This window comes from Sabethes cyaneus, chromosome 3 (assembly GCF_943734655.1).
Source record: "Sabethes cyaneus chromosome 3, idSabCyanKW18_F2, whole genome shotgun sequence".
NCBI classification, from domain to species: domain Eukaryota; kingdom Metazoa; phylum Arthropoda; class Insecta; order Diptera; family Culicidae; genus Sabethes; species Sabethes cyaneus.
This window is the reverse complement of record NC_071355.1, coordinates 172947140-172958866: the sequence shown is the minus strand read 5'-3', so window position 1 is coordinate 172958866 and position 11727 is coordinate 172947140.

The window sequence follows — 11727 nt, the reverse complement described above, 5'->3', positions numbered from 1 at the left end:
CTAAAGACAAGGTAAATTATTGCGATAAAGTTGGAGCTACAATCAATTCGGTTGTTGCAAACATTATTGAAAAATAGCCGAAATAAGTGAATAAGTGGAAGTGTGTAATTTTCCACCATGTGTATGTATTAGCTCTCTCTCTCTCTCTCACTCTCTCTCTCTCTCTCTCTCACACACACACACACACACACACACACACACACACACACACACACACACACACACACACACACACACACACACACACACACACACACACACACACACACACACACACACACACACACACACACACACACACACACACACACACACACACACACACACACACACACACACACACACACACACACACACACACACACACACACACACACACACACACACACACACACACACACACACACACACACACACACACACACACACACACACAAACACAAACACACGGACGCCAACGCCAGAGGAGCCATACTTGAAGCACTGGCAACGCTCGAAGTAGAACTGAGCAACGTTGGAACCACCAGCACCTTCCGCAGAGATGGCCGAGAATCTATCATCGACGTCACCTTCTGCAGCCCGTCGCTGAGAACCGACATTAGCTGGAGAGTGTGCGAAGAGTTCACGTACAGTGATCACCAAGCTATACGGTACACTATTGGCCAACGGAACCCCGTGGCAGCACAAACAGGAAGAATTCAAGAGCGGCAGTGGAAAATGGAGGCATTCGACAAGGACCTCGAGGCACTACGACCTCCGTGACCTCCCCGTTGCCAAGGCCGCACTGAAATACGCGATTAAGCAGAGCAAAACAAACTCCTTTAAGGAGCTTTGTAGAGCAGTCGATTCCAACCCCTAGGGCGATGCACCCCGAATAGTGATGGCAAAGATCAGGGGCCCAGCAATGCCAGCCGAAGGATACCCAGATAAGCTAAAAATGATTATTAAAGGACTCTTCCCGGAACACGAGCCAACGTCCTGGCCTGGGGTAGAGACCCCTTACCGGGCGCTAGAGGATGAGAACGCTGACGAGAGAAGAGTCTCCAATGACGAACTTGCTAGAATCGCGAAAGACCTGAAGATGAAGTAGGCGCCAGGCCCGGATGAGCTCCCCAATGCAGCTCTTAAGGAAGCAATCCATGCATTTCCAGACATGTTCCGCACGGTGATGCAAAACTGCCTAAACGAGGGACACTTTCAAGACAAGTGGAAAATGCAGAAGTTGGTACTGTTGCCAAAACCAGGAAAACCGCCGGGGGATCCAGCATCATCTCGACTAATCTGCCTGCTGGACACACTGTGAAAGCTGCTGGAAAGGATTATCCTGAACAGGCTATCCACGTACACGGAGGGCGAGTACGAACTGACACAAAGGCAGTTTGGGTTCCGGAAGGGAAGGTCCACACTAGATGCGATCCGGACTGTCGTCGAGGCAGCACAGAAGGCGTCCAAGCAGAATCGTAGAGGAAACCGCTAATGCGCAGTGGTCACTATCGATGTTAAGAATGCATTCAACAGCGCCAGCTGGGAAGCCATCGCAGCAGTGCTCCATAGAATGAGAGTCCCCGACTATCTGTATCGCGTTCTGAAGAGCTACTTCACGAATCGGGAGCTAGTATACCGGACGAACCCCGGAAAGGAAACGACCGTGATCACGGCGGGCGTTCCACAAAAGTCAATACTCAGTCCATCTCTCTGGAACAGTATGTACGACGGCGTGCTAACCGTAGAGCTACCAACGGGAGTGGAAATCGTCGGCTTCGCGGACGACATCGTGATGACGGTTACATGCGAATCGCTAGAGGAAGCGGAGGCGTTGGCGACTGAGTCAATCTGCAGAGTGGAGAGTTGGATGCAGAACGCGAAACTGCAAATAGCGCACCATAAAACGGAGATACTACTGGTGAGTAACCGGAGAGCCCCCCAATACGTGGGGATTACCGTAGGAGAACATACCATAACCTCAAAACGCGAAGCGAAGCACCTGGGCGTGATGATCGACAATCGGCTAAAATTCAACGGTCACGTTGACTACGCATGCGAAAAGGCAGCAAAAGCCATCAGTGCACTGTCTAGGATCATGCCGAATAACTTTGGACCAAGCAGTAGCCAGAAGCGCCTCTTAGCCAGTGTATCATCGTCGATACTGGCGGTATGGCGAACCAGCCTGGATTACAGCGCTCCAAACCCAGCGCAACTGAGCGAAGCTGAGAAGTACGGCACGACTAATGGCCATTCGAGTTGTGAGCGCGTACAGGACTATCGCATCAGAAGCTACGTGCGTAATCGCTGGGATGATTCCCATCGACGTCACCCTGATGGAGGACTGCGAATGCTATAGGCAAAAGGAGGTCAGAGGAATCAGAAAGCTGATGAGAGCAGAATCATTGGCTAAGTGGCAACAGGAGTGGAATACGACACAGAAAGGTAGATGGACCCACAGGCTCATATCGACTCTCTCGGTTTGGGTGAATAGGAAGCACGGGGAGGTGAACTTTTACCTAACGCAGTTCCTGTTTGGTCATGGTTGCTTCAGGCAATACCTTTACCGGTTCGAGCACGCCAGATCGCCCTTATGCCCGGAATGTGGGAACGTGGAAGAAACAGCAGAGCACGTGGTTTTTGACTGTCCCAGATTTGCAGCATGGGAGGATGAATTGCCTTCCAGTCTTAACGTCGAAAATATGGAGGAGGAAATGTGTCGCAACGAGAGCATTTGGAATGCCGTCAATAGCGCAATCGCATGCATCATGTCTGGAACAGCGAGCTAGCATCGGCAGTTAAGTTATTTTGGATGAAAGGTGGCCTAGGGAACAAACCTCTCTGAGCCGCATATGATGCCCCAAAGCAACGCGATCCAGGGCGCGGTAAAACCTTAGACTGGATTCATATGTGTGGGGATGGGACTTATCCCGAAATAGTCCCAATACTCAGATCGGCCCTTGTGGCGTGGCCCTTTAAATGCGAAAATGTTGCGGCTTCAACTATTTACCATACCTTAAGATCCCCAACAACTATTCGCAAGCCAGGTAGTGGAAGACCAGCCAAAATTATGGACGCAGAACGACTTCGTTCTCTTTCTCGTGCCTACAACAACTTGGATTCCGTGAGCCAACGGGAAAAAGTTCAACTGTTCCCACCAGTACATCTGCAACACATTGCAAAACATTTATTGTGAAGAACAAAGACGTCCTGATTTTCTGCTCACAGTCGGATCCATTTACCAATACTGTTGCCTTTGCATTGACCGAACTTGCGCCCATTTCTAGGGAGGCTATAGCCCCGGCATTTTTTCCATTTTATTTCGTCGTCATAGTAAAATTGAATGCACATGAATGCATGGGATCTTGTAACAACGATGCAATTAAAAATTACTCTTAAGTTTTTGTTATCTAGAGTTATTTAACTACAGTTTTTTTTCCTAAGCTTAAAAAACCGACTCAAAATTTTTAAGAGGGGCATATTTTCTCCTAACAAGGGGGCTACCCCCCTACAGCCCTCTATACTTATTCTTCAGCTGACCGATTTCTTTCCAGATCTCTTCGGCATCAAAAGCCGGCACGTTGTTATCGTTTGTAGGCACTCCTAGGCTAACTTCCGTTGCGTCTTCTTCTGTTATATCGCCATTGAGATGCTCATCGAAGAACCGCTTGCAGCTGTCGAATACCTCGCGCTCGTTTGTGGCCAAGTCACATATCGGGCTTCGGGTGTGTCCCTTACGAGATTGGTAGACTTTCTCATTGAATCGTCTCATTAACCCGGAATAGTTGTTCTAGCTCTTCACGATCTCTGTCGTTCTTCTGGCACTTTTTCCACTTGGGATCGTGGTCAATTCATTCCGCGCTCATCGAAACGTGGCGAAATTCTCCCTCGTAGCAAAATTTGACATTTATGGAATTAGGTATTGTTTCTTCCACTTGATTCCTTGGAATTCTTTCTACGGTACGGTACTGCGCAGTTGGCTTGGCTGTTCACAAGAAACGTCAGTTCCTAGGAGATTTTCAAGATTTGGCTGCAAAAGTATGAGATTAGATTAGATTAAATAAGCTAAATGAAGGAAAAATAATTTTTAGATCATTATCAAATGATTATCAAATGAATCAACGCGTTAAGAAGCAAGTATGAACTGTTAACAAATAAGCTTCACTTGATCTGCGAAACAATTAAAAATGATACCTTCAAAATGAAAAGGTTTTAATCAGATCTCAGTTTATTTTGCAAAATTTCACAACCTGGATATTGATTGATATTGATACTAACTTATTAAATAATTAAATCAAAATATAAAAGCAATTACCAAATACATAGATACTTTTCTAGCTGACATGCACTTTAAAACACCAGCAAAGTTGGTTGAAATTACTTATCTGTCAACTTGTTTACTCATTTGATCATTATTTGCCACTTTAAGTGTAAATCGCTGACGCTGAAGTTCGTATGCCTAATTTATCATAAAAATCACCTCCAAACTTTCTCTTCTTAGCTTCGACCGTACAATTTAATGGCAGAAGAGATAAAAGACAGACGGTTGTTTGTCGACACGTTCTCAAAACTTTACAGCCATTTTTTTCTTTGCTTCAAGAAAGTTTCAGCTTGAAAGACGGCAGTTTACGGCATTAGTGAATAATACCACATAATTCTTCACATTTGACTTTTTTAGATAGGTTCGGAGGGAACTCACTTTCAGACGTGCATTGATTGCATACCCGTTGTTTTTAAGATTTTTCGACGATCTCATAAACGTCCTAATTTAATCTCAGTAACAATTAATAAAGTAAAAAAATGTTTTCGCAAATTTCACTATTTTGTTTTTATTCACTTATGATTCCGTTAGAATTATCATATTTATTCAAAGTTTTCATAAATTGTAACTGTAAAAATATTTCACAGTTACGAATTTACATTTGATTTTCTTAAACTAAACTGAATGCATCGTACGTAAGCATAATCTAAGCAAGGCTGCCGAAGTGACATGGGCTGAATTGAAAAAGTTTAAAAGATATGCTTGAAGTTTTAATGGGAATCTACCAGGAAGGCTCGTAAAGGCTATTACACTCTGCCTTGTAACACTTAGCGCTTACCCTATAATTACCTACACTAGCAGTTTCGCCAAACGGGTTCAAGGCGACACTTCTGCTGCGGTTTTTCGATGGTACGCAAATCGTCCCGTAGCGGAAAACTTAGCTCCGTGGCGGCTGGGAAGGTTGGCTGGCTCATAACACTATGCATATTGCTGTGTGCCATAAAATTTTAAGCAGCATAGTTAAAGTGACTTTTTGCTCTTCTCTCGTGTTTGCTGCTCAACGGGGTGTGGAAGGCGAACGTCTTCACTTGGGCTATTACTGGTGAATGTTGGCAAGAGTGTTAAAATAGTGGAACCCAAGGCGATGATGACGTCGAACTGCACATATTGCAACTTTCAGACGGACATGTCTTCCGGGAATGTTTTTCCCTTGAGATGGGTACTGTATTGTTTTCGGGTTTGTTGTGTCATTAATTAAATACACACTCGAATTCATTACGTATATCCTTTGAGTAACAATACGGGTGATTCGAGGTCCAATATTGCTAAAAGTACTATTTATTTAAAACTAATTTTCGATTTTTTTTTTTCTGAAAATCAATTTTTTAACCAGGTTCATTCTATAAAATTGACAACGATGCCTAATAACATTTTACAATCAAACAACAAAACTAGGCACGAAGCCATAATTGCATTAAGGTGAAATTAGTCGTCATCGATTCTGTCAATTTCAAAAGCAGTTTTTTTGTTTGAAACAAAAATTCTGTTCATGAAAATATATTCGCTGTGTTCAGATTGGCAAGAAGAATGTAGTATTTACATTTTTATAAACAGAATCTCGCTTTTGGGCCAAAAAATTGCTTCCGAAATTGGGCTCTCCGACGAAAAGTTAATGACTGGTAATTTCCCGTTAAAAGCTAATGAAATCATCATCACTTGCAAATTTATTTTAATGCGTTTGAAATAGTTTTTTTTCCTAAACTTCTTTCTTATTCTTTTATAAATCTTTTCATATTTTATTTGATTTTGACAATGTCAAATTTATTTGATGGTGAATAACTTTTGGCAACGCATTTTTACTTCAAATAAATTACTTTTTTTCGAATCAGAATTCAAGCTTGCATTCATTTTGAAAAATATTACACAAATTTGATTCTGTTACATTAACAAAATTAGTGTCAATATCCTCTCTATGTATATAGTATTGGTACTGGAATAGTGATAAGTAGTTGCAATTTACAATTGCAGCCAAAGATTAGAGATACAGGTTCTGTAGGCTTTTAAATTAAGTTACACTCTGGCTTCAAGAAATGCTAACAAGAGTTAACAAATTTTCGCATATTAATCAAATAACAAAAAAATGTATTCTAAAGTTGCACGCAATTCATAGACACTCATATTGGAAATTCAACATGCATGATTTTTTTTCAGCCTGATACAGACAGACCACGAGACTGACCGTCATTGGATGGACTATAATAACAAGATATTGATTGGGTTCCTAAGGCTCTCGAGATTCAGATAGAAGGCTGAGCATCATCACATTTTGTTTTCTGCGCCACTCTAGCTTAGCTGATACCAAGGATCACGCGGTATTCCGATGCTGTTGAATTAAAAATGAACCCCTTGTGAATGAGCAAAAAATTACCATTGCTGATGATGCTGTCCGTTTTCGCATACTTATTCCTACCATAATCCATGATATAGACAGCACCTACCAGATAGCAGCGGACGTTCTAAAAACACATTTTTCCGAACCAACATTATAACTATATTAAGGCTTGAAGCTTCCATTCAACTCGCATTCCATACTGGCCATCGACTCCGCGGAACATTCTACTGGTATGCTGAAATTAAATGAGACAGCAGAAATGCGTCGAGTGTCTAGCTATCTTCCGGGCCAGCGAAGTGGATTTCTATGGACCGGAAATTATTGCGCGTTGCAAATCGTTATAACTCACTACTTTTAATTACGGATTATGATTTATTCAGAGTCGCAAAATGAAGTCATTTAATAATTTATGAATACTAATTAAACATGGCGCTGGGTATGAGAGAATTATTTTATTATTTTATGCGAATGTTTGCCATGATGATCAGGCGCATTATTAGCACGAACTCATTGCAAATCGTGTTTCTTATTGGTAGAAGCGATTCGAGTATAATTGTCGGAGAAAAGTAACTTGAAACAGTTCACTTCTAAAAATACAAGATTTTTAGCAATAATGAATGGTAAGAAAACTCATAATTTTATTATATGCACATGAAATGAACATTAACATAATATTGCCAATTGTTTGGGACGATAATATTACTTATTTTTGCTTTCTGTTTTCTTCCTATGACACATTTTCAAAAATCATTAAATAGTAATAAAAATTTAACCTGATTTGTTGACAGCTGAATAATATTATGTTACCACTTTGTAGCACGGTCTACGCGCGATTAACTGCAAATAAATAAATAAATAAATTTATAAATAATCGCGTAACTGTTGGTATAATATAAACTCAAAATTTGTCTGTAGTCTCTTATTCAGCAACTCCTATCCTTACCCCCTCGTGGGTACCAGCCGAAACACGAATACCCTTAAGGTGAAACGGTACTGAATCCCAACATGGCCGGATCGATAGCACCCATATCCTCTCATGCACTGGTACCAGTATAAATGCCAATAACATCTATTTATATAAGAGGCTTGTCTGTATCGAAAACCAGGTCTCTGACAGGACGTCATACGAGGCTTATGTCCTTGACTGGACGTCATGCTTTCGTTGTATTCTCAGTCACCTCACTGGTCGACAGCTGGACTGCTTGATTGCTCAAGTGGTTAACTAGACTGCTCGACTGGACTGGTCGATTAGACTGCTTGATTTGATTACTCGACTGGGCAGCTTAACTGAACTACTCGACTGAACTGTTCGATTCGCCTGCTCGACTCAACTGCTTGATTGGACAGATCGACTTGACAGTTCGGCTGAACAGCTCGATTTGACTACTCGAGTGGACTACTCACTTGATCACTACTCGACCCGACTGCTCAACTTACTACTTGACCCGACTGCTCGACTTACTACTTGATCCGACTGCTCGACTTAACTGCACGGTCTACTGCTCGACTGGACTGCTCGACTGGACAGCTTGATTCATCTGCTCGACTCAACTGCTTGACTTAACTGTTCGATTCGATGCTCGACTCAACAGCTCGATTCAACTGTTTAGTTCCACTGCTCAACTGGACTACTCGACTCAACTGCTCGACTCGACTCAACTGCTCGACTTGACTCGACTATTCGACTCATCTTGACTACTCGACTCAACCCAGCTAGCATTTTCATATGTATAAAAAATGTAAAAATCAGCATTACGTACAAATATACATGCTAAATAAATCGTATTTCATGCGCAAAATTGGCATATCCGCACTATTTTGGAGGCGATATACGTGATTACGAATAATTTTGAGCGTTACGACTATATCAGTATTTTTATACGATAATATCCGATTAAGTGCGAGTCGCTCCGTACTACTCTACGATTTTGTGCTGAAAATCGTATGCAGGTCAGTCGTTATCATTATATACGACAGAAAATCAACTTGATCCCACTTTATCCAGCTTTAGTTACGATTTCGAGTTTGTTAGGAGATATTTACGATAGTTTTCGTACATTGATATACGAGTTGATGCTAGCTGGGAACTGCTCGACTGGACTACTCGACACAACTTCTTGATTAACTGTTCGACTGGACTGCTTGATTCAGCTGCTCGATTTAAGGGGACATAGTACTTTTCACACCATATTTTTTGCCTTTTTTTAAATATTTTTTTCTCGATAGTGCGAAAAGCGAATCGACTCGGGTTTTTTGCATTTGAAACATTGCATTTTATACTAATATTTACAATTTTGTTTTCGTATGTGAACCTCTTCGCCTCTCCCCTATGGCTCCTTAAACATGATCATTCGAAAAACAACATGATTTACGATACCATGGATTGTCGCTTGGGGGCTTATCCGAAATGAAAAATTCCAAAACGATGAAAAACGAAAAATTGACTTCAAACGTTTCTAAAAAATACATAAATTGCAATATCGAAAAAAGATGGATCAAAGACGAGATAATTTTATAAGCTTTTAAACAAAAAAAGCAAGTGAATCGCTAGAGCCGTTTTTGAGATATTTATGATACCGACTTTGAAGATCTGGTTTCGAGAAAAACGACCATATGAATCTGTTCGCGGCAGACAATGGACACAAAAGAGCCATTTTGCCCACCTATAGAATCAGCACAGTGGAGATAATATTTTTATTCAGTTAAATAAAATGCAATGCGAGCATAAAAACTATTTGCTTCCGTTTCCGGCTTTGATTCTGTTGCTATACTATGCAATATAAGAATTCAAAGAACTAAAACAAAGATTAAACATCTTCGAATACACTGGCCAATGGAATGTATCCGCAGTTTTCTGAATTCTGAACATACATTCATATTTTCCGGATCGTAAGATTCAAGCTCAACTAGTGAATCAATATTTTTTGAAACAATAGTTCTTTTACAATTGACGAAGGGATGGTAGAAGAAAATAATGAAATTTTAGAATGAAGGAGAAAGAGCGGAAAGGTGAGAGGTGAGGTGAGATACGTGGCGCGCTTAATAAGGGGGGTTGTGCAGTTTCCTTTTGTACAGCGCCTCTATGGTTCAAAGGTACTTTAGTAACAGCAAGCCACATGCCGTGGCGGGTGTTGTGGGTTTCAATCCGGTTATAATCTAAGATTATAGCTTGGCACGATCCATGCACCTTCCAGCATTGGACAAAAGGTAGAAGTCACAACGACTACATGTTAAGCGTAGCTACTAATACCCCCCCCCCCTCTCACCTTTCAGCTCTTTCTCTTTCACTCTAAAATTTCATTACTTTCTTCTACTGTCCCTTCGTCAATTGTAAAATAACTACGGTTAAAAAAAATATTAAGTTTTATTTACTTTATTCTAAAACATAAGACGAAATGCATGCCAACTGCAAACCAGATGTTTCCAAAATTATTATGGTAAATGAACGTCTCGATTTTTAGAGTGCATCTATTTCATGCGACAGGGGGATTTTCGTATTCTTTGTTTTACCTTTTGCTCGTAGTAAGCCAGTGGTGCCATACAAAATACTAAAAATGCTGCTTTTTCGTCATGTAATAAAGAAATCTAACAGTCCAATGGGTAAAGAATACCAGCGAATTTTGTGTTAAGCTCTCGTGTGACTTGCTGAAATGTTCATCATATGTTATACAATACTCCCGTGTTTTAATAACATTGCTCGTCAATTTTCATGTACATATACACACAATGCGTTTGGTTTTGACGTAGGACTACGTCTTACGGCAAGTTTTGAGATAGGGTGTCATTCCGAAAAATCGCAAAATGCGAGCGTCACGAAAAATGAAAGGTTTTGAGCGCCAATAGCTCAGCGGTTTTCCGTTCGATTTTCAATATTCTTACACCAATCGATCGGAAAATCTTCTAAGAATTGACCTAAATGAAGAAAAGTATGGATTCTTGATGTTGAACTATTGAAAAATTGAAAATAATGAACTTATGCTTTACCAGAATTCTCGCTTCGTGATTGGTTGGAAGATTCTTTGTGATGATCTAAACCTATACCTATTTGATTGTGCTTAGTGATGTCCGATTACTTCTCGATTAATCGAACTAATCGATTATCCGCTAAAATAATCGATTAATTTTTAATCGATTGCTTTGTGTTTCGATTAGTAGATAATCGATTAACTGGCCCATCGATTATGCCGGATTATTTAAAATTTTATTGTCTGACAATTTCTAACAAATTTAATTATTACAGTGGCAGGCGCTTACCTTCTAAATTAACCACACGCAATCAGCCAGTTGGTTGGTTTCGAGGTACGATGCTGATTTAAGAAACCAGTAGTCGTATGTTCAAATCTCAGCTAGGCGGGGCTCCTAGATAGTCAGTAGGATTGTTGCAATAGCCCTGTAACTGTTTTGTACTCTACACGGAAAGAAATCTGTTTCTGTTTTCATGAATAAAAAGTCATGAATACAAAAAGCTTGAAATTTCATGAAATAATGACCATGATCCATTATTTCATGACTATACCGACAAATATCATGAACTATAGCAAGTATTTCATGAATATTGGTCATAATTGCTTCAAGCGTTACACGAACTGTCAAATCGGGTCTTTGAAGTCACAGCAGCCAGTGAATTTTGTTATTAAGTTAAAAGGAAGTGACGTTTCGGTTCTTTTAAATAAAGGACTGCAGTTTTTGTCTTGGTTTCTATCGCTAATAAGCGAAAAAAGCGAAAGTTTAGCTGTAGTATGTTAAAATGGCTTCATAGTGATGAATATTGAAATGGAAAAATCTGCTTCCATCGAAGGAAGAATCCCCTACGATAAACATTGATGCGGTTATGGTGGATATCCGATGCTCTGAATATGGAAATTAAACCATCGGTCCGATTTAATGACGGCAGTTCCGGTGAGGTAATAATGACGGCCGCTTTACCTGATGCCGCAAGAAGAACCAGCGTGTCAGACATCATCGATGCAGTCGGAGGAGGCAGAAACGGAAACCCTTCCATTGATGTTTACAGCAGCAGCAACAGGAAACATCGTAAGAAACCAGTAATAGCTTATGCACCAGGGATGAGTCCGGTCCAAATATCGCTTGA